Raw genomic sequence first — 25,616 nt, 5'->3', positions numbered from 1 at the left:
CTGCACGAAGGGTTAATAAATGTTACAAAACTGTATTTCTTTGTATTTTATTTTAATAAAAAGCAGTTTTATAAATCAATGACAACTTTAATAATTAAACGAAAACTTGATTGAAATGATATCGATTGTTTTGTATTGCTTATCATTATCGATGCTTGTTATTGATAATATTGCTTCATCAATATATTGATAAACCATTATTTCTACAACCATGGTGATATGAAAAAGTTTTTAGTTTAATTTTTTAAAAAGGCTACAATTTCTTGAAGTTAATTATGATTATGAAGTATGTATAACTTTTAATTATTAGGAAGTATGGACTTCAAAATTTGACATATGATATTACTTTGTAACTAAAAGTTTTCATAAATACAAATAATATCTCTAGATGGCGCTACTAAATATATATGTAATAAAATAAATCATACCATATATTAAAATGAAAAATTGTTTTCAGATTTCAGGAACTTCATAATTAAGCAAATGAGAATATAACTCAAATAAAAACAAGCAGCTTTGGCAATTATTACTGAATGTATGATATAAAATATACACAGATTTAATTATTACTCCTAATTAATAAATATACCTAAGGTGAGTTATGTTTGAGACCGTGACATTAAACTTATATTAAAATTCGATTAAATTTATTGAAAACTAAATTAATGGAAATGAAATCCATTTCAATTTCTTTCATTTGATATTTCGTTAAAAATTTATAATAACTTTAACGTATTACGACGAGAAAATTAAAAAGTAGTTTTAATAAACAGTAATAGATGGCAGCACCACAAATAAATATTCAAAGCCATTACATTCTTTTTGTTATTATTTTTTTTAAATGCATAAGAAATTTATGTATTTTTCATTATTTCTTTTTTATTTAATATAAAGTTAGTTATGATTTTTTTAGCATAAATTTGTGTTAACAATTCAGCTAAATTATATTTATTGAAACTTTTATTTTTAATACTAATATGTTAAAAAAATTGTAACAGATGGCAGCACCAAAAGCGTGTATTAAATTTTTTTATTTTATTTGATCACAACAAATCCTGAATAAACGGAATCTGCATTTCAAATTCGCTAAATTAACATAGCTCGCAAATAGTGTTTCGCTCTTTCCGTAAATATAGGATGAATATTTCTGAAAATTTTAAAATTTTTTTCTTCTTCATGGAAGTGATATACTAATTGCTTTGTTAATAAAATAACTATCCATATCTTTTCTAAACGTTTACTTAAATTCTTACATAATTACGCTCGTGTAGCTTAAAACGATGGTTAGGAAACCATATAAATATTACCGCTCAATATAAACTGATACTTTTATTGAATTCTAGATTTTCTCTCCGTCTTTGGGTAAATACGGTTGCTACATAAATTCATTTTATGACCGAAATTTAGAATTCTTGATTGCTGCGAACTATTATAAACTAAATTTAACTTCCTTAGGAGGGAAAGATGCTTTACTTAAATTATTATTTTCGGGAACTGCAGTCACTTATATAATTACGAAATTTTTTTTTACATGTAAGTATAACACCTCACTTTAAAAGCTAAAATGGTAACAAACAACGTTAAAAAAAATTATTATGACTTTGGATTGCGTAAAAAGTTCAAAGTCATATATTTATATAAAAGTTAAAAGCTAATCAATGATATATGTTCCCTTTTTTTCGATGACCTTTTCCCATTGTTCTGTAAGCTTTACAATTCCTCGTTTGTTAAAGGACCTGACTTTATAGGGAAAAAACTGAACAAGATGCTGATTACTGCCTCAACTGAACTTAACGTTATTATACGCAAGGAGTTTTGAAGAGAGCGAACAAGGAAATTTGACAACGCAAAGCCAGGTGAATATCGTGGGCGGGGCAAGACATCCTATCCAAGCTCCAATAGCTTTTGACCGGTCTCCAAAGATGTCAGGGGTTTCGCATTGTCGCGATGGAACACTACTCCTTTACGGTTGATCTCAGAACGTTTCTGCATGATGTATTCGTTCAAACTGTCCAATTACCCACAGTACACATCTGAAATTCTTCTTTTATCTTCGAATTCATGTCGAATTCTTCGAATTCATGTGGAACACGAATTTCGAGCTCGCTTACGTATTTCAGTTTCTTTAAAAGGACGTGAAGACTTTTTTGACTCATCTTCAATACCTCTGCAATCTCTCGTGTCATGTAACGTGAGTTTGACTGAATCAATGTCGTTATTTTGTCATCATAAACCTGGGCAGGCCTTCCTAAACGAGGAGCATCTTTCGAATCAAAATCATTAACTAGGAATTTTCTGATCCAAGATTATCAGTTTGGCATTGACATTCTTGTATAGCATCATAATTGTAAGTTTTGCGCAATTTTTCACTGGCTTGACGCTCGTTTTTTCCTCCTACGGAAGTAAAGAAATAAAATATGGAGCAAATAAACTCTTTGATCTTCCGCGTTCATCGTTCTGTAAAATCTCCAAAAGTCAACAAAATAGCTCTATTTGTTCTTGCAATGAAGCTTAAATTGAGCCGTGATGGCTTAGGGTAGAGAGCGTTCTCCTTTCAAAGAGGTGAACCAGATTCGAATCCCAGCGATGGCTGGTCGATACGAATTCCGCATCCGGCTTGAGCCGACTACAGTACTGACGTAAGATATCCTCAGTGGTCGACGGATTATGGGTTAGAGTTTCTTTTCTGTCAGACTTACCGTGGAAGGTTTTCGTGGTCTTCCTCTGCATGTAGCTCAAATGCGGGTTAGTTCCATAAAAGAGTCTTCCACGAAGACAAACCACGAAGGTAATTTTGAACCCAATCCAGGAACTCCTGGTTTGGGTTCAAAATTACAAGTTGTAGTAGCCGTAAACCCTAAATTGGGTCGAGGACGGTTATGAAATATAAAATAAAATGAAGCTTAAACTGTCAACTATCAATGACATAAAAAAACTATTATTGCAAATGCTACAAGTAACTAGCATTTTAAAAACTGCATTTTAAAAACTGCTCTACTGCAATCTGTTGCGGAAGAAAAACAAAAACACTATGACTTTTAACTCAATCTTGTATAAATTGTTATTTTGCGCTTAATATTTACAAACAAACTCTTTTTCTTAAGTAATGGAATAGCCTAAATTTCCTAAGAAGCATACGGAATAGAGGAGGATACCTATGCTATTTTGAAAATCTGTGTAGAAAGCATATTCTAAATATATATATTTCTAAATGTACTTATAGGTATAAATATATTTATTATATAAGTATCTTTCTAAACACAGCCGATTTACGAGTTCGTTCTATGGCTAAGTAATATTGCATTAGTATATTTTTATTGCACTATCTTCAGATAAATAAGTATAATTGCATTGCATTGTATAATTTTGGATAATTATATTATGATTATTTTTATTATTAATTGTTGTTCCTGCTTTATAAATTTATTTATTTTTTACTGTTTCAAAATTTATATGCTAGAGTTTTAAAATTATAAAAACAAATAAAAAAAGGTGATAGAGGAGTACCTTTAAATTATATATACAATGTTCTATTTTTATTTATTTTCAAAATTTGCCACACCGTTTGTTATAACCGAATCGATACTCTCTTATGCGCATTAAAAATTTACTGTGTTTCAATAGTCTGAAAAATAAATTTGCTTCAAATTTATTCCGAATATGGTAATTTAGGTCAAATTTCCAATATACGTCAATTTTGGCTGAATTCCGAATATGGTAGTTTTGCCAAAATTCCGAATATGGTAGTTTTGGTCTAATTTCCCGGATATAATAGTTTTGGCTGAATTCCGAATATAGTAGTTCGGGTCAAATTATGGTTATTTTGACTTAATTCCAAATATGGCAGTTCTGATCAAATTTCGAATGAATAGGGCAGTTGTGGTTCAATGCAATAATCTTTGACCACAATCACTTCAGTCGGCCTTAAAACTATCAGGCTGATTATAAAAGACTGGAAACTTCTAATTGTCTGGGAGCATGACAAAATCATGGCGGTAGTTTGCGAATGGCCTACCAGAGTCATTGTGGCTCAAAGAAGAGAGCGCATGTCTACCAATGAAGTAACCCTGGTTCGATCTCAGCAGTGACCCAGCAGTGTCGGTCAACAAGAACTTTACTCCCAACTCGCACCGACAACGACGATAGGAAATATCCTCAGAGTTAGACGATCATGGGTTAGAGTCCTCTTGCCGTCGGGCTAATCGGGGGAAATTTATCCCTCCATGTAACGCAAATGCGGGGTAGTTACTTGAAAAAGTTCTTCACGAAAACTATTTTGTCCCAATCTAGGAGTTCCTTTGTCATCTGATTTGGGTACAAAATTACCCAGATACGGATTCGAATATTGATTGTCATAAACCCGAAAATGGGTAGCTGTTCCACTCCGGGTACGAAATAAAAATAACTTACTTATAACAGCAATTTTTTAAAATGATTTTCTTCGATAAAAAAATTTATTTCTTTATGTATTATAATTTGATCCGTTTTCAGTTCGAAAACTTGTATAAATAATCAAAGATTTGAAATCATTCCTCGTACCTGCGGAATTCCTAATTATACAAAAAGTCATATCAAATAAGGAAATAAACGTTTCTTTTAGAATATTTATTTCGATTCAATAAACATTTTATGAGAAAAATAATTTTAATACCAGGTGTTCGAAAATTAACATTTTATTTAGGCTAATTCAGTGAGGCAGAAAACTGACTGTTGACACTAAATGTGACTCCTTAATCTGACCTCGACAAAATAATAAGTGAAAGATAATAATTTTGATCGAAATTTGATAATTTCCTCACTAAGTATCATTTATTTTAATAATGCAATGCATTGAATCAACCCACCACTACCTTTTTTTTTTCTTCTTTGAATTTGAAATAAGTCATTATTCAGAGGGAGCAACACATATATTCTAATTTGGGTAGAATTTTTTCAAAAATCGATTTTTTTTTCTTCAAAAAATGATTTTTTCTAGTGAATCGACTCCAATAATATTCTCTTGAATTTTTATATAAATCGACAGCAAATATCACCAGCAATGTTTTTAATTTTGTTACATTTTTGATTTAATTCATCAGTAAGCACATCGCATAGTTTTTTTTCCGAATATGGTATTGTTCAAATTTCGAATACGATAGTTTTGCCTTAATTCCGAATATGGTAGTTTCAGACAAATTTCGATTATGGTTGTTTTGTCTAAATTCAGAATAGGGTAAATTTGGTCAAATTTAAATTATTAAATTTGGTTAATCTTATTTGTTTCCCATAACAGTTTTCTTTTTTAAATTTTTTTATTTAACTTGACAGTAAGCTCTTACTATAATATTTACTTAAGTTTTCAGCGAAATTAATTTCGTTTAGATTTAATATAGTTAGCTAGCTAACAAGAAGTTAGTTAAATTAATTAACTTACTTAGCTTAGTGTTATTTGTAACAGTTGTTCAATTCATTAGTAATGGGGTTTTTTCTGGGGTACGAGTTTTTGGAGCGGTGTTCTGTTTTTGGAGTCAAATTTCCTCAACTTTTGAGAAGTTTATTCTTTACGGTCAACAGATATTAATCGTGGAACTTTCGATTGATACAATTAATAATTTTTACATGACGTCAATATTCTCGTTAAAATATAGTATAAAATTGAAACAATAAATTACCTTAAAGTAAAGGAGAATTGGTTGATTATATGAGAATTGTGTCCTGTAAATTACAATCATGTCATCAATACTGTAAACATTTTAATGAAGTCTCTCAGAAATGTCTTCATTCAGGATCTTCTCAAAGCTGCTTAAAAGTTATCTAGAAAATCATTCTTAAAGTTGATTTTATTTATTTATTTATTATTTATTTTTTATTTCATGATTTTTCATTTTAATATAAAATAACTAAGTTTCAATTCCCTAGTTAAAATATAATCTATAAAATTGAAAGAATAAATTACCTTAAAGTAAAGGAGAATTGGTTGATTATATGAGAATTGTGTCCTGTAAATTACAATCATGTCATCAATACTGTAAACATTTTAATGAAGTCTCTCAGAAATGTCTAGATTCGGAATCTCCTCAAAGCTGCTTAAAAGTTATCTAGAAAATCATTCTTAAAGTTGATTTTATTTATTTATTTATTATTTATTTTTTATTTCATGATTTTTCATTTTAATATAAAATAACTAAGTTTCAATTCCCTAGTTAAAATATAATCTATAAAATTGAAAGAATAAATTGCCTTAAAATAAAGGAGAATTGATTGAGCATAGGAGAATTGTGTCCTGTAAATTACAATCATGTCATCAATACTGTAAACATTTTAAAGAAATCTCTCAGAAATGTCTAGATTCGGAATCTCCTCAAAGCTGCTTAAGAGTTATCTAGAAAATCATTGTTAAAGTTGATTTTACTTATTTATTCATTATTTATTTTTTATTTCTCAATTTTCCTTTTTAATATAAAGTAACTAAGTTTCAATCCCCTAGTTAAAATATAATCTATAAAATTGGAGCAATAAATTGCGTTGAAACTTAGAAGAACTGATTAAGCATAGAATAATTGTATCCTGTAACCAGAAATCTACAATAAAAATTTTTATGAAACCTCTCAAAAATGTTTAGATTGGGAGTCTCCTGAAATCTGCTTAAAAGTCATCTAGAAGATCATTCTTAAAGTTGATTTTATTTATTTATTTTTAATTTCTTTTTATTTCCTAAGTTTCTTTTTTTTTTCATAACAAAGTTTCAATTCCCTTGTTTAAATATAATCTCTAAAATTGGAGCAACAAAATGCGCTAAAATATAAGAGAATTGATTAAGCATAAGAGAAATGTATCCTGTAACTTGCAATCGGCAAGACACAGTAAAATTTTCAATGAAATCTCTCAGAAATGTCTAGAATGTCAGAGTCTCCTCATCAGATCTGCGTAATAGTTATCTGGAAAGATCATTCTTTTAGTAAATTTTATTTATTTATTTATCATTTAATTTATTTGTCATATCATAATTTTCTTCTTCTTAAAAAATATAATTAAGTTTCAATCTCTTTGCTAAAATACAGTCTATAAAATTGGAACAATAGATTGCTTTAAAATATCGAAAAATTTATTGAGCACAGGAGAATTGAATTCTCAAATCTGTAATCTAATAGAATACATTAAAAATTTTAATAAAATCCCTCAGTAATGTCTGGATTTGGAATCTTTGCATATCTCTTAAAAGCTATCTAAAAGATCTATCTTAAAGTTCATTTTGTTGGCTTATTTATTTATTATTTAATTTATTTATTATTTAATTTATTCTTTATTTCATAAGTTTATTTTTTAAAAGCAACTAAATTTCAATCTCCTCGTTAAGATATAATCTATAAGACTGGAACAATAAATTACATTAAAATGTAGAAGAATTAATTGAGCATATGAGAACTGTATCATGAACCCTGCAATGTACAGGATACAGTAAAATTTGTAATGAAATCTTTCAGGAATGTCTAGATTCAGAGTGTCCTTAGATTTGGTTAAAAGTTATCTAGAAAGATCATTCAAGTAGGTTTTATTTATTTATTTATTTGTCATTTAATAAATTTTTTATATCGCAATTTTCTTTTCTTTTTTTTTCTTTTTTTTAAAAAAAAAAGAAATTAAATTCCAATTTCCTTATTAAAATGCTATCTATAAAATTGAAATAATAAATTGCTTTAAAATATAAAAAGAAATGATTTGTTGAAATTTATTGAGCAATGGAGAATTGTATCCTCTAATCTGCTATCTATAGGATACATTAAAAATTTTAGGGAAATCTCTCAGAAATGTCCAGATTCGGAGTCTCCACGTATCTGATAAAAGTTATCTAGAAGATCAATTTTAAAGTTGATTTTGTTTGTTTATTTACTTATTATTTAATTATTCATTATTTAATTAATTTATTATTTAATTAATTTATTACTTAATTAATTTGTTACTTAATTAATTTATTATTTAATTAACTTATTATCTAAGTAATTTATTACTTAATTAATTTATTATTTATATAATTTAATATTTCTCAATTTTCTTCAAAAAAATAAATAAATAAATAAATAAGCAACTCAGTTTCAATTTCTTTGTTAAGATATAATCTATAGAATTGGAACAAAGAATTGCGTTAAAATATAGGAGAATTGATTGAGCATGGGAGAATTGTATCCTGTAACCTGCGATCTCCTATAATTCTAGAATATAACAGAATTGTAGGAAAATATAAAAATAGTTCTTCTTCTGCATAAAAATATAATCCAGAAAATAGTAAATAAATAAATAGTAGATACATAAAAGAATTAAAAGAAAATTGTTACTTGAGTTGAAAAGAAAGAATCAATTTCTCTTCTTATGGCAGGTAAGCGCATGATTCGAAAGAAGAAATGAAATATAGCGTCGTATCAGGGGTGGGCGGAAGAAAAAAAAAGTATTTAAGATGTCAGCTTTACAGTCTTGTGTCGTAAATTATTGCGCATAACCTGGTCATAAAATTATAGAAATGGCTGACAAGGAGCGGCTCGTAAAAACATTGTAAAAGAATCCGTTTCAGAAGCTATGCGAGGTGTTCTAAATTGAGCAGAATATCATTCCTTTATGAAACGACCAATAAGGGGCAGAAGTAAGCGACTCATTGCTTTGTTTTGAGGATTGTGGGTTATAGAAAATATTAGTTGCGTGTTTTTTATTTTAGAAAAAATTAATCCAATATTTTGTTTGAAAACTCGCTTCATTTTCCCCAAATAAATAATTATCGTTTTTTTAAATAATGTCTATCTTACTTATTACAAATTGCTCTAAGTCACGCCTATATTTCAATTAGTGGATTAAAGGAAACACAGAAGGTTCTAAGAAAAAGATAACTTAAGGAAACGTCATCTTAACCCTGGTCATCTTGGGTTTTAGGTTAAGTTTTTGATTTGCGTTTTCTTGATATTTGTTTCGTACTTAAGAAACTTTTGTTGGTATAACACTATTCGACTGTACAATATCTTCAAAAGAAGATCAAAGATAAGGGGGAGCTTTATTAGACGTTTGTTAACATTTGGTAGTTTTATGACTTTTTCCGCAAAACTTTAAAGTAATAAGTCATTAGATTTGAGTTGTAAGACAGTTGTTTAAAATTGCTCATTTGTCAGTGTTTATAAATAGTTTAAAATATCCTTTTGCCAGTTTAAATTGGAGAAAACCGAATTGGATGAAGCTAACAAATTCCTTTAACGTACATTTGCACAAAAAACAATAACAAAAATCTGGAAACGGACAAATGTATTCTGTTTAACTTCCTTTCAAAAACTGCTAATTACAGAATCTTATTAGCATAATTTAGTATTAGGATAATTTTCTCTAAAAAATAAATAGAAAATTTGAAATACCACATACTTAATGTCTCAAATTTTAGTTGGGTATGAACTGCATGTATCGAGACTTCCGAATAGAATCCGTGTTCATCATCAGTTTATTTATGAAAATTAAATAAGGAGAATTAAAACCATATTAAGAATTTTTACCTTCGACCTCCATCTATTCGACAACTGAATTTATTTGAGCCTCATAAAAGATGACTCAGTGTCTTAAAATGACGTAATCAAGGGAAGCGAGAAATATCCTTAAGTACTAGAAAATACAAACTTACAACAAAAGATACTAAGAAATATACTTAGCAGGAAATATATTTAAGTATTTGGGTATTCAAATTTTGCTCTTAGAAAACTTTAAACGCGTTTTATTCGAAGCTCTATGTCTCAGTAAGAAAACCAAGCAACGCACTAAAGCACAAATAAACGAACCCCTTACATATAATTTTAATTTTTTTAAAAAAAAAGAAAAACAAAAAATACAGCGTACCGCTGTAGCTTTCCTCATATTTAGTCGATGAAAATTCTGTTGACACGTAATTTGTTGATAATTCAGACGTGAAAGGCTTCGAAAAAAAGTAATAAAACGAAAATAATGAAACAAAAAAAAGAAAACTGTTCAGCTACTGTTTTCTTTTATAACTTAGAAAAATTAATTTTGTCACTTTAGAAAAATTAATTTTTACAGTTCGCTAGTTGTAATATGAATAAGGATACCTTTTTTGAAATTCTGATTTATTCTTTTGTTTTGTTGAATAAAAATGACATAAGCTTTACTCCCCTTTTTGAGTAGTAAAACTCCCTTGATGAATGGCGGTAAAATTGCTACTTTAAACTATGGTGAAACTTGTGACATGTTTCTAAATAACAAAGTAATTAAAATATATTCTATTAGTGATTACCCTATGCAAATTAAGTTTCAATACAGTTACGCTTAATTGAAAAGTGTGACATAATCAGGCAATTTTCGTGGCATATTTGCTGTTTAACCTCAGTTAGTTTACAGGCAGAGTAACTAAGATTGCACTTTTCTTAAAATTTAAACATCTATATACCGGGTCAAATGTTAATATTGTAAAAAGTGAATAAGTTAAAGAATTCAAATGTTTTGAAATCCAGATTACGTTAATTAATAATCGTCTGAAAACCGATTTGTGGAGGAATCTGTAATAAATGGCGTTTCCCCCCTCCCCCCTACAAGTACAACTTTTCTTCGGAAGTTCAAATTTGAAAGCGCTTTATAACGTCAAACGATTTATAAATACCAAACGATTTGTTAATTCACCAAACGATTTCTCAAATTTGCATTTGTATGTAATGAAGAACATAAAAAAGCGTCTGTTTTTAAGTTTAAATTTTATCAAATATTCGAATGTATATCTTTTTAAATATATATTCTATTATATATTTTTTAAATATACATACACACATACTACGTACCTTTTGGTGACGCAAGGTGGAAGAAAGGTAGAATGGAAGAATGACGGAAGATTAATAACTGTGACTGTGAAGAAGAAATTGAATCCGAACGGAAAAGTCAAGATTTTCTCAACTCCTGTCACACGTTCTGTAGGACTTCTTCACTCAACATCAGAAAGTACTTCTCGCATGCTCTGTCAGCAAACGTTCCATCCGGAAAAAAAGTAGTGTTTTTAAGTAAAAAGGGGGAGATATACTCTCACATTCAAGTAAACAGTGGGAGCAGGAAACTATTGTTAGAAGTGGAAAAAGCGAAGTGTAATTGTTGCCCGGTGCCACAGGCCACTTTAAGGGACCCTCATTGGGTTTATACTTGGAACAAAAAAAAGAACTAAGAATTAAAAAAATAATAATGAAAGATTGAAATAAATGCAGGGATAATTGTTGCTGTTTTTTTTTATTGTGCTTACAAAATAAAAGAGAATCTTTAACTCCCTAATATTACAAAGTTTTTGTGAATTGAATCAAATTTAAAAAAAAATCGCCTAAGAATCATCACACAGATTTCTGCGATATTTGAACTATAAAGTAGCATTTTCACCAGAGCTCACTGGTGAATTGTATACATTTATGATATAAATACCTAAATTAGCTGCACTGGGTCGAAAAACACAAAAAATATTGCAACTCTATGAATTGAAATAAGTTAGTGTCATAAACTACGTCTGGTGCAAAAATAAACGGAGAGAATATCATTAGGATGCATTGGAACCACGAGGGCTGCATTTGCCTGAATAAGTTTACCCTGCCTGAATAACCTTAAAACAAAATTTACTTTAAATAAAAATTACCTAACAAAATATTCACTGAAACACCATTTTTACATTTAAGATCTAGGATCTAAAAATTGAAGTATTATTGAATGCCTTCGTAAAATGGAGATTTTCCTTCCTCGATAATTTTAATTCGTCAGTTATTTCTGCGTTTATATAGTCTACAATAAAACATAACCAAATGAATTCAAATAATTAAATAATTGGAGTAATAAATATTAATATTCTCCTCCCGTACCTCTAAATCCTAAGGAGCTACCCTCCCTAAAATGCGCTATTCTTGTTTCCATAGCAGCAGACGGCCTAAGACTTTGCAGCAGGGGGAGTTCTTACCGTAGATAAACTATGGGAACCAGTGAGTCTGAGAAGTAAAAGCGACCGGTGAGCAATGCTCGTCCCATTGCCACAATTGGTGTCAAATTTGTAAAGCATTTTTAACTATCATTACCTCTTTGACCAACAACTGTCTGTTGCGGGAATGCTTTTAATGTTGAAAATAAGTTGTTTTAAAGGGTTTTGACTAATTAGTTTTAACTATAATTTTCAAATTAAATATAATGTAACTGTAGACTCAAGCTTTAGTGTCGCTCTCCTGTTTCCAATATAGTTTTAGAAAAGTATGAGTGTAGAAACTTGAATATGGGTAACTTGGTCATCGATGCATACAGTTTATATGAAACGTTTTAGTAAAGTATGAGCAAAAAAACTTGAATATTAAGCGTAGTTTAACCCCGTCCCGCTCCAGTAGGGGGCATCTGGGGAGATACTGACGACTCAAAGGGCGCTCTCGTACCTGCGCAGAAATGAGAGTGACACAAAAAAGGGATGGCTTGAAGAAATCTAGCTTCCCCGATATGTTTTTTTTAAATTTCTAATTACAAAAGAAAATGACAAACTCTTACAAAAACAGTGAACAACAAGTAAGAGAAGAAAGCCACGCAGAGCCGAAGCATCTCAATCGATAGTTCCTGTCCATAAGTTCATTATTCGAGCATAACGGGTAATTTGCGTCAGCGAGAATGCCGATGCGGCAGAGGTGGTTCGCCAGGCAATCATGGCCCACCGCAAGTCTGAATTCTGCAACAGCTTTATTGCGGGGCTTATCGGCAATACCTTCTTCTAAGCTGTTCCTCCAACTTCTTGAAGAAATACGAGAAGTGAGCAACGCTTTCCAGTTTTGTCTCATAAAATGTTTGATATAAAGTTTTGAGGAATAAAAGGATTTAAGAGTGCTTGGCTGTTGAATTATTTCCTTGATATGTAACTGGGGCCAGCAAGGTCCTTCTGTATGACAAGAAAAACGCCAAAGGTGGACGCATCGTTCATCCATCGTAGCGTCTCAAAACTTGCTTAACAACAAATTTTTCGCCATCTTTAAAGAGACTGTCCCGATGTCTATTGTGTACATCCATGTTAAAATAATTAATTATAATTTTTTACTGAATTCGCCACAAGTATAAATTTTCCTTGTTTAATAAGTTAACATATTTCAAAATCATATAAGTCTGTAAAGAACAAAAGCAGACGGGTTTTGCGTCACTTTTCATTAGCTGTTTACATGAGTGAGGAGAAACAAAGAGAAATGTGTTTTTTAGGAGCGGAGGGGAATGGGGTTTCTTATGGGGTAAGACAACAGGGATCCTCTGTTATGAATATTGTGGCTAATACGCAAAATACATGTGAAGGTGAAGATCAATAAAATATAGATGCTAGCGAGTCATAATAAACTTACAAAAAATTGTTGTTTAACAGACAAATTGAGCAGTTTAAACAATGTCTCTCTTCACATATCTCTGAATAACTTGAATTTGGGAAGCTTGGTCATCGGTGCATACAATTTTTATAGAGCATTTTAGTAAAGTTTGTGCAGAGAAACTTGTGTATGCAGGACCCGATTACCCATTAGGCCATGGCCTGGGGCCCCCAATGATTAGGGGCCCCCTTAAAAAAATTTTTTTTTGAAAATAAATTTAAAAAAAATTGAGAAAAACAATGATTTTTTTAAAAAAAAAAATCTATTTCAAATATATATTAATAAAATACGATAATTTTTTTAGTTCTCATTTAACAAAATAAAGCAAAATTTAATTTATTATTATTTGTTTTTATTTTAAATTTGCTTTCTTAAATGAAAAGATACATAAATACTTTTATGTTTGAATAAATATAAAATATACGAGAAAAAAAATTTAATCTAAGGGCCCCAAAAATTTGAATGGCCTAGGGCCCCGCGTGCGCTTAATCCGGCCCTGTGTGTATGGGAAGCTTGGTAATCGATGCGTACAGTTTTTATCGAACATATTAGTAAAGTTTGAGCAGAGAAACTTGTGTATGGGAAGCTTGATAATCGATGCATACAGTTTTTATCGAACATATTAGTAAAGTTTGAGCAGAGAAACTTGTGTATGGGAAGCTTGATAATCGATGCATACAGTTTTTATCGAACATATTAGTAAAGTTTGAGCAGAGAAACTTGTGTATGGGAAGCTTGATAATCGATGCATACAGTTTTTATCGAACATATTAGTAAAGTTTGAGCAGAGAAACTTGTGTATGGGAAGCTTGATAATCGATGCATACAGTTTTTATCGAACATATTAGTAAAGTTTGAGCAGAGAAACTTGTGTATGGGAAGCTTGATAATCGATGCATACAGTTTTTATCGAACATATTAGTAAAGTTTGAGCAGAGAAACTTGTGTATGGGAAGCTTGATAATCGATGCATACAGTTTTTATCGAACATATTAGTAAAGTTTGAGCAGAGAAACTTGTGTATGGGAAGCTTGATAATCGATGCATACAGTTTTTATCGAACATATTAGTAAAGTTTGAGCAGAGAAACTTGTGTATGGGAAGCTTGATAATCGATGCATACAGTTTTTATCGAACATATTAGTAAAGTTTGAGCAGGAAAACTTGTGTATGGGAACCTTGGTAATCGATGCATACAGTTTTTATCGAACATATTAGTAAAGTTTGAGCAGGAAAACTTGTGTATGGGAACCTTGGTAATCGATGCATACAGTTTTTATCGAACATATTAGTAAAGTTTGAGCAGAAAAACTTGTGTATGGGAACCTTGGTAATCGATGCATACAGTTTTTATCGAACATATTAGTAAAGTTTGAGCAGAAAAACTTGTGTATGGGAACCTTGGTAATCGATGCGTACAGTTTTTATAGAACATATTAGTAAAGTTTGAGCAGAGAAACTTGTGTATGGGAAGCTTGGTAATCGATGCATACAGTTTTTATCGAACATATTAGTAAAGTTTGAGCAGAGAAACTTGTGTATGGGAAGCTTGGTAATCGATGCATACAGTTTTTATAGAACATATTAGTAAAGTTTGAGCAGAAAAACTTGTGTATGGGAAGCTTGGTAATCGATGCATACAGTTTTTATAGAACATATTAGTAAAGTTTGAGCAGAGAAACTTGTGTATGGGAAGCTTGGTAATCGATGCGTACAGTTTTTATAGAACATATTAGTAAAGTTTGAGCAGAAAAACTTGTGTATGGTAAGCTTGGTAATCGATGCATACAGTTTTTATAGAACATATTAGTAAAGTTTGAGCAGAGAAACTTGTGTATGGGAAGCTTGGTAATCGATGCATACAGTTTTTATCGAGCATATTAGTAAAGTTTGAGCAGAAAAACTTGTGTATGGGAAGCTTGGTAATCGATGCGTACAGTTTTTATCGAACATATTAGTAAAGTTTGAGCAGAGAAACTTGTGTATGGGAAGCTTGGTAATCAATGCGTACAGTTTTTATCGAACATATTAGTAAAGTTTGAGCAGAGAAACTTGTGTATGGGAAGCTTGGTAATCGATGCGTACAGTTTTTATAGAACATTTTAGTAAAGTATGAGCAAGGAAACTCGAGTATAAAATAACCAATAGAAAATTTTAAAGAATAAAACAATGAAAATAATATAAAAATGATAATCAAATTTGACGTCATCGGGGGGGGGGGGGGGGTACCAGCCTGGGAAGTCATAAAAACGCAAAACCTTTTCCATCAATAACCTTTTCTATCCTAATTTTCATGACTTCCGGGGCTGGTACCCCTTGATGACGTCAGCTTCGACTGTCATTTTTATATTATTTTCATTGTTTTATTCTTTAAAATTTTCTATTGGTTTCAATTTTCTTATGGAATTTCTGCTGCATTGCAACTTTCCTTTGAAATTGTAGTTTATAACTGTTTTGTACATGATTTTCGATTTTTCTTTTATTATCGAGTATGAGATATCAAACAAAAATTGTTTTTCCTACGAAAGAAAAGTAAAAAAAAATTAAAAAGAAATTATCTATTAAAAATGGTTAAAGGAGAAGGGGTGTGTTTTAAATCCACTATTTTTAACATTTTCTGGAACTTTAAACTAGAAAAATCAAAACAGTTAAACAAAATTTAATAAAAAGAAGAAAAAAAAAGAAAAAAGAAAATGAAGATACAGAAAGGAATCAGATATGAATCCAAATCAACTCTTTGTCATTCATGCATATTTATCTTCTATCGCTAGCTAAGTTCTTCGAAAATAACTATTAGGCATCGTGTGTGTTCTCCCAGATCAATGATAATAGGGACTAATTTAGCGTTTTTATTAATTCATAGGCATTATAACGGCTAGAAAGAGATACCACAAAGCTTCTCGAAGTTTTAAGCAGGGACAGTTCTTCTATACTTGTTATCAATCACCCATCTTAAACGGTATTTTACAGGATTTGAGTGGGCCTCAATCAAATGTAATTGCCCGATGTTCAAACAGAAATTAGAGGTAAATTGTTTACAAAGCAATTTTAGAGAACTGTTCTTATCGTGATGGCGAAATTTTTTTATTATTATCTGATCGCCAATTGAAGATATTAGACGGGTGTGGTAAACTTATGAATTGACACGATTTTGTGGTTTTTTAAGGAATTATCTGTCATTTGAGTTTAAGGCATTTTAAAGTTAGAAGAAGAGGTGTTTTCTTGTGAGCTGAGCAAATTCTTTATCTTGGTTTGTTAGAAGCTTTAAATGTTTTTGAGAAGCCTTAAAATTATGAAGCTCACAGAGAGACTAAATGTAACAAATGGCGGTTACAAAATTTTCTACAAGTCATCGAAAATGAAGCCCATGTGCATTTTGTTATAGTTTTTTTTAATTAATATTTTCTTTTCGAATAATTTATAATATTCTGAGAACTTTACTTTTCATTAGTTTCTTATTTATTTATTTATTATTATTATTATTTTTTTTTTTGAAATTTAGAAATGAACCCTGTAATGTTTGCCATATTTTGGGAAACACTTCAAATAAAATGCCTTACAAAATTAATATCAAAATTTAAAAACAATTTTTTTTTTAATCATTTGAAATCTTCAATTTTTGAGAAACTGGCCGCATGTTTTAAAAAGTGACCACTGCTAAGAATGCTATGACTGACCACAACTTTTCCTCTTTTTTTTTCTATCAGTTTTTCTTTAAACTTACAAAAGTTTAAATACATTAGTATAAAATTTAGAATTTGGGAAGTACAAATAATTTAATGATGATTTTTTTTTAAAGTCTTTTTGTAGACTCAAAAACATTAATTTGAAATAATAACAGCATCAGCAAGCGATAGTATATTAAGATTAATTTCCCCTTTCTTCATTGCACTTTTCTTGTCTTGTTGAACTTTAATTGTAAGAAGGTTCACACCCTTTGCTTCAACTTGTTCTATAGAATCGGAAGAGAGATTTGTGATCTTCATTTAGGAAGATCCTCAAATAGTTAGAAAGGGTGGATTTGGTAATGAGATCTCGTCCATTGATACAAATAAAAATAGCTATGCGTTGGTGGTAAGCTACAGCACGTTCTAATTTGGAGTTTTGACAGATATAAACTCCTAAAGATAAATTCTGTATTTAGAACGATGAATAAAAACATTTGGTCTATAATTCACAAATCTCAATTCAGGAAGTCCTTTTGTTAATCGCTACTTCTTTAGAGTTAAGCAAAAGTAATTCGGATCATTAAGATGATTCGTAACAAACGAATAATTCCCGGTTGGCAATGCGGAATCATTAAAATGTTCTTAGATTCGAATAAATAAATTATAACCGATGATTCGATATTGCTAATTAACACTTTCAAACAGGTTCAAATTAAACAAATCAATTCCAAATGTACCATTTAATGATTCGGTCCTCCAATTCAAAGCCAAATTTGGATCTGGACCAAGCGAATCATTAATAAAACTTGACTCAAACAAACCAGTCCATTCAGATGACTTAACCCCTTAACGATCGGTTAATTTACAAGAAAACGGTCATAAAAGGGCCTATTTTGCCAAATACACGTATTTGATTAGTGCTGACATCTAGTTTAAAATAAACAATCTACAATTACCTTAAAAATATCCCGGTACTGCCATCTGGTGTGTAAAAGGAGAAATAAAATGTTTTCCGAGCAAAAGAAGTGAATTAGTTTTATTCTTATCAATAGTAACGCGCTTCATGGAATTTCATGGAAGTGAGAAATAAAGGGCGAAACCTCATCCAGTCATTTTCACGGGAGCGAGAAGGTGTTCAACTAATAAGCCGCGCTTTTGAATTAAGCTGAAATCAATTCACTAAACAGGCATTATTATAAACATCTTTAATATTCCCCAGGCAGTAAAACTGGTTTGATGTTGTAATTCTTTCTCACTTCGTTCTTCGCCAAGAAGGACGCTGGAAGTGTTGCTCAATTAACATTACCCGGTAGGCACCTGTGGCGGCATTACCGACGCTACACTTTTACGGATACCTTAGTCGTTCATAGAGCAGGCCATATTTACAGAGTAGGGGACAGATATCGGGAGAAATTCATGCTCTGTAAGGGATTCGAACATGCGATCATTGGCTTCACAGTCAGGCAACCTGATACTAATACAGTTAAAAATTGTTAAAATAGTAAAATACTAATAGTTAAAACTTTTATTTAAACCCAATTTCTCATAAAATATAATTTATAAATAAATTTAGCCTTTTAAAATGTGCATGTTTGTGTAAAAATAAAACATGCATTTTCACTAATGAATAAAAAATAAAAGTGATCATCCCCATTTACAGGGCTCTATCTTCTATTGGCCATGATTGGAAGGTCACATAATTTTCACTCTGGTCAGATGACGTGGACAGCACCTGGGATGGTACCCCTCTCTCCAAACTCCCACACCACAACCAATGAGAGGACTTTCAGATACGACAGATTTAACGTGCACCTTGCTACGTATACACGCCAATTATTTTATCGATCGCAGGATCGAACTCACTACCCACAGCTCTCCAGTGCTAGAGACGCCAATCACAATTTGATAATGCTTTTACTGAAATAATTTCAATTTAAATTTAAAAATAAAACTCTCAGAAAGAAAGTAAAAAGTTCTATATTTGTTGGAATGTGATATAATTTTATTATGATTTGATATTATTTTATTAGTATTTTTTTTTCTTAAAAAAGCAATATTATTTAATGTACTCAATATTTCGCACAGATTTAAACTGATCACTCACAATATGTTAAACGCAATAGAAAGAGCAATATACAAAGCAATTAACAGAAACACTGCGAAATAAAGCTGTTTCCAATCGAACAATTCGACCGAAAGAAATGATCACTTTGTAGAAACTTTAAGGTTGGTTGATTGATTGTGGCGAGATAAGAGGGTGACATTTCTCGCCAGCGACTATTAATCCAACTCCTCCTCAAATGCTATTCGAAAGATTGAGAAAGCGCCAAACAAAATTCATCATAACTGTTGCTCGAACCTTTTAAAGCCAACTCCTTTCTAGCTTTCTCAAAAGAGATTACATCTTATGCTGTGAGCAAAGCAATTTATATTTTTCAAAAGAAAAAAAATCCTATTTGATTATTTTTTATTTCTTTCATGTCTGTTCAAGTTCACACGGAAGATCTTTATCGTTATCAAAGGGTTGACGGAATTTTTAAAAAAAATCAAAATGGTGGGCGCAGTTTTATGAATGCAGCGATGCCGGTGGCATATATTTATATAAGATGTGTTTCTGTATGTCATGTTAATTTGGCTATTTATAAATTTGGATATCATCCTGCTATTAGGAAAATACACTACACAGAAAAAGACCTTGCTTTAAAATATTTTAAAGATCTTGTTGTTTGATGGTTCTTGGTGACCTTTAGATCAATAGTAAATAAGCTTTAAAGTTTATGCTTTAGAATAAGAAATAAAGACTACGCTTTACCTTTATTTCTAGCTCACAGTCTTTCAACTGACGAAATTTGTAAATTCCACTCCACTCATTTGTACTGGTCGCGTCATAGCGTTTACACTCTTAGTGTTTTAACTGTTTGCTAAAAGACTCATTAACTGTTGGTTGCCGAACTCACTTGAAGCCTGCTCCCTCTTCAAAAATACGGTCACTTAATACCTTTATCCAATAGGATATGCTTAATTTAATGATTCAATAAGATATGCTAAGTTTATACTGTTCGCGACATAGCGTTAGCATTTTTGGCGTTTTAACTGGATGCCAAAAGACATGTTTTCTGAGGTTACTCGTCAACTGCTGGTTGCTGAAGTCATTTGGAACCTTCATCCACTTTAAAAATACTGTCACTTAGTACCTTCGTCCAATAAGATCTGCCTAATTTAATGTCTTGGCTAAATAAATAGATTTTGTATAGTTAAATAATATTAAATTAAGATCTTTCCCAGAGAATCTGTTTTATCCAATGCAACTAAAATTGACAAAGTATTGAATTTATCCCCAAGATTCCTAGAATTTGCTGCAATAGATGATATATCGCATCTTTGATAATGAACTTATCTACCATGTCTCTTCAGTCAAAATTTTAAAGCGTGTCTGTTTTGTCTGCTGTAGCCGAGGTTGTACTAGCAACTCTGTTTCACTCTCGGCAACCGCGGTTTTCTAATTTTGTTTCTCACTTTCATTTTCCATTTTTCTTTAGATACTTTACAGTTTTTTTCAGGTTATTTTTTTTTTCATTCACGTCAGATAAATCTTGAGAATGGGTCAATATTTTTGAGCGCATGAAACATTTGCTTAAAAAAATGAAGATGGTAATAAAAGTTTACATATTCGAGCACTTAAAAATAAGCGCCCATTCTCAAGGATGGGCATCAGGCATGAATGACTTCATGAAGTGAATTTTTGAGCACTAGTAATACATACATTAAATTAAAATACTGAAAGCTGTATTAAAATAAGGTATACATAAGATAATGGTTATGGCTTTTAGGTTGAAAAAAATAATAATATAAGATTAGTCATTACTATCTAAAAAAAATCAATGAGAAAAATTTTTTTTACTGCTAATCTTAAAAACTATTTTTTAAGGAGGTCAAACAATTCCATCTACAATTGAAATTTCAAAAGTCGAATGATACAATGGAATGACCCCTTTCCCCCGGAATCAAAGTTAAATAGTTACAAGGTCAATTATTTCGGACAAATTAACGACTCCGTTTCACTCAAAATTTTTTGAAAATGTATTTTTTATTTTTCGATCCAAAATGTATGTATATTTTAAGGTATACTTTCGGGCATATTTCAACACTCTTCATTTTCTGCATCCTCTATCTATTTTTATTTTATTTATTTATTTATTTTTTGCTTACAATTACTGAAGTCATGTGATTTAATGCATAAATAGTACGATGGTAAACGGGGCTTTTTTCCGCCCTTCCTCACCCTTTACTTCCGCTCTTAACAAAATAAAGGAATCAGTTTAAATAAATAGTACCTAATTTACTTGTTTCTAACTGTTTCAAGCAATAAAATGTTTTGTGAAAGCAAATATCGATTTCGGGGTTAATGAAATCACTGACAAGGTTCGATTGAGCATCAATAAAATATTAATAATCTTGACTCCTTACGGAGAAATAAAAGAAAGATTTCTATTTATAATTTCTGAAAAAATAAGGAAATATGTTAAAACTATTTGCAGAACATGGAAAATACAGCTCTAAAATAAGTTTTATTCAAAAATGTCGTAATATACCTTCTATTAGTATTAAGAAAAGCCTAAAATTAGAAAAAGAACAATTTCTTGAGATGATGATTCCAAAAGCAAGACCTTTTTGGAATCTTTTTTGCAATTTTCTATTTTTAGTGTTTGCTATTTTTAACAAAATAGGGCATATCGATAATTTTTCTGATATAACAATATTTTGTGAACTGTACTAACGTTGCGAAATGATAATTACCTAAATAAAAATACTGAAAAAAAATAGATTAATGTATTACTGAAAAAATAATCTAAGTGGTAGCGGAAAGAATACAATTTTGAAAATGGAAAAAAATATAATTAAATAGTAGGTGAAATATTCCTATGAAACACGAGAGGATAGGTAATTAAAAATTTATTTTAAGAATAAGACGTTTAAGACGATGCATAACAGGTTGGGAAATTTTAGGATGTTTAAAAATGTTGGCACGTATTTGGCAACTTTAATGACATTCTCTTTCTAGTGACATGGAATATCAAAACACGATTTCACATAATCATCGTTGATATCACAATTTTATTCCATATGGCGATACATTTTATAAAACTTTCATCTTAATTTCAGTTGCAATTGTTCTATAATTTTAAAATATCTATTGAAGAAATTGCCAAATATTATTCCAAATCAATGTATACGCATGTATATTATTTAATTGTATCAATTATTCAATGAACAAACTAAAAATAAAATTTAAAAAAAAAATAAGAAGAAAAAAACAGATGTATAACCACATTTTATCAGAAAAATGCTTTTATAAAATTTAACATTCATTGAATATAATGTTTTATTCGAGCTAAATTATGAACAAATTTTCTGGTGACTTAAAAAGAGACATCGTATTTCATAATTAAAATCAAGAAAAACATTCGGCTATCAGCGAAAAAAATATGAACAACAATTTGTGCTACACGTGCGTTAGTCAAGTTCCCCGTAAGTTAACCATATTTATATAGTAATAGCTCCATTTAAATATTTCCATATTGTAAGCAAATCATTTTTTGAAAATAATTAATTTTAATTGAAATTTTCAAAATTGAAAATAATTAATTTCCCCCAATACCTTGCTTGCGCGATTAAACACATTCTGCTTCTCTGCTTATAAGTAATAACAGTACAAATATAGAGACTCAAAAATAAATTTTATAAGTAATGATCAAAAAATTACTGCCAACCACTTTAGTTTTACTTAATCTAAAAAATATGCCTGAATTGTGGCGTAAAAGAATTAAAGTCTATGTTTAGTTTGATAATAATTCGTAACTCAAAGTTATTACCTGTAATATAAACTTATTTATAATATAGCAAATATTATTGATCTTCAAGTATTAAGAGTACTACCCTGTTGTTAAAAAAAATCAATCGATAGTTTCAATAATTTTGGCTATATTTCTTATGTATGATGTATAACATAAATCATAATCAATTAACATAAATCAAAACAAAATTTGGCTATATTTTTTGTGTATGAAATATAACATATAATATAAATCCTAATTATAGTAGCATATAATAAAAGTTTCATGCATGATTTAATACCTCATAAAATGTCATTAATGACAAAAAAAGAAAAAAAAATTGCCCCAGGCTTCTGACAGTTTTTGTCAGAATTTGTCAGTTTTTATCAGAATTTGTCAGTTTTTATCAGAGTTTGACAGTTTTTGACACTTTTCTGCAGGTTTTTGACGTGTCATGTCAAAAACCATTTTTTGACTTAAATTAAACCCTAAGTATCGGTTGTTAAAGATAAGTAGTTAAATATATTTGATTGCTGGTTTTTATCTTCGCAGAATTTTATCTTTTAGAAAAGGAATATTATAAATTTTATCTTAATAGGAATAGAATAATATTTCTTGTTTGCAACATTGTTGCTAATCAACCAAATAAAATATTAAAAAAGAATGATTGGCTTCAAATTTAGATGAAGCAGTTAATGATGACTGTTCATAAAATATAATATGTTTTACACAAATGTAATATGCATAGTCTTTAATACATCGAAATGTCAGAAACTATAGCAAATACCATAAATATTTCTGCTGGTAAAACATAAAAATATGCCCCGCACCATATGGATAACTTAAAAAATTTTAAATATTTGTTTTTGTGTAAGTAAAAATCAGTTTTTTTTTGTCTGTAATATTGTCATTACCAGACCAATTAAAAATGCTTAGCTTCATATTCCGTTGGAACACTTAATGCTCTCAGACAGTAAATTATAAAAATATGGGTCGTTAAAGATGAGACTGGTCATTTAATGCAGGTCACATATTCAAGAAGTCCTCAAATCTTAGTGGAGAATCACTAAAAATTAATTTACGACCTAACTAAACTCTTTTATGACAATTTCTAAACAGTTGACGAAGTTGTTAATAATTCTTCCGGAAGCATTCAGGACCCTTTATGTACTGTTCTGAAGGTAATGAACCTTTATTAAAATGCCCCACTTTTTTTATTTATAAAGTTTAGGAGGTTTAATTAATATTCTTATTTCATTCCTTAACCACCAGATAAATGCAATTGCCATGATCCCACCCAAGTAGTGTCCAATTCAGAAACTAAGTTTATTTTTATTGGTGAAACCCTTGCATAAGTAATTTATATTTATTTATTATTATTGTTACTGTTGGAGATTTTATAAAGCAACCTGTTGTGTTTGCATGACTTTAAACTATTGCAATAACTCTAGAAACTTCTTCGATATTTAAATAATTTAACATGTGATGAAAAAAAAGCTCTTTAGACTAGTTTTCACCATTAAATAGTTCACACATATCCAACTTAAACTTTAATCAGAGTTTATTTTAAGATTTATCTCTCGGCAAGGCCGATGCTATTTTTTTAAACTCCAATTTCAAAAAAAAAAAAAAAAAAAAAAAAAAAAAGGCAAGAGCAGGTGAAAAAACTAAAAAGAAAGAAAAGAAAAAACCACAATTTTACTCATGGAGCAAAGATGGCTCAGGGGAAAGAGAGTTCGCCTTCCAATGAGGTGAACCGGGTTCGAATCCCAGTAATGGTTGGTCGATACGAATTCCACATCCGGCTTGCACCGCAAATAGTGCTGACGTAAAATATCCTTAGTGGTAGACGGATCACGGGTTATAGTCGCCCTGCTGTCAGGTTAACTGTGAGAGGTTTTCCTCTCTTGTGACTCAAAGACGGGTTAGTTCCATCAAAAAGTCCTCCATGAAGGCAAATTAATTCAGAAGTTCCCATGTCTTCTGGATTTTGTTCAAAATTACAAGGCTACGGAGTTTAACATTGGTAATGGTAAACCCAAAAATTTGGGTCGGCTGTTCAACGGCGATTCAAGCCTGGAATAAAAGTATTTTTTGGTTAAATTTACTTTTAAGTTTTATATTTTTTACTAAAAAAGGTGGTAATAAGAACTATAATTTGAAAAACTGGAATTTCCGACAACCATATGAACAGAAAAATTACCTAATAAATGGTTACTTGAATTTTATTAACTAGAATTATGTTTCATACCATAGTGTACCGTAATTTTAGAATTTTACCCCCGAGTGGCAAAATTATTTATTAAAAAAAAAAAAAAAAAAAAAAAAAAAAAAAGAAAGAAATCTGAGTTGTGCAAATTGCAATTCTTTAAATTTTAATTTCTGTGGTTGATGAAGATGATCAAATTTCAACCATTCAGATCTGAGTTGTGCGAATTGTAATTGATTTCAAATAATTAACATGATTACAATCGAAATCAATATTGTATACTTTTGTAATTACTCGTAATTTTAGGTCATGATCATTTCAAATAATGATTACTATTTTTATAGTAAATTAGATTAATTGCAGTTATACGGTTTTTTGTATTCAATTACCGATTGCCCAATTTTGCTCCTTTAAAAAAATGAAATATTGTTCTATCATGGCTAAAAACAAAAGTTTTTAATTCCCCAATATTGAATTCATTGATAACAATTTCGGATTCATAATTACAGTTAGTTGCCAATCAGCTTTTAAACGTTGTACTTGGAAGTCA

The 25,616-nt window shown here is 30.1% G+C and overlaps 1 protein-coding gene across 3 annotated transcripts in view; it reads right to left on the bottom strand.

Moving 5' to 3' along the window:
• The window catches only part of LOC107447180 (protein Wnt-5b-like), a 415,322-nt gene that overhangs the window by 377,369 nt on the left and 12,337 nt on the right, over positions 1-25,616 (bottom strand). The window contains exon 1 of one of the 3 annotated variants that reach the window (XM_087168938.1): positions 10,791-10,956. The exons of the other annotated variants lie outside the window; for them this stretch is intronic. The gene's annotated coding sequence lies outside the window, so the exon portion shown is untranslated. Of the gene's footprint in view, positions 1-10,790; positions 10,957-25,616 lie in introns of those variants that run through there. 3 annotated transcript variants of the gene reach the window in all.

The sequence above is a fragment of the Parasteatoda tepidariorum genome, chromosome 8 (genome assembly GCF_982258835.1).
Source record: "Parasteatoda tepidariorum strain Cologne lab strain chromosome 8, Ptep-v5.0, whole genome shotgun sequence".
NCBI classification, from domain to species: domain Eukaryota; kingdom Metazoa; phylum Arthropoda; class Arachnida; order Araneae; family Theridiidae; genus Parasteatoda; species Parasteatoda tepidariorum.
The sequence above is the reverse complement of the archived record's forward strand: the minus strand, read 5'-3'. Positions and strand labels throughout refer to the sequence as shown.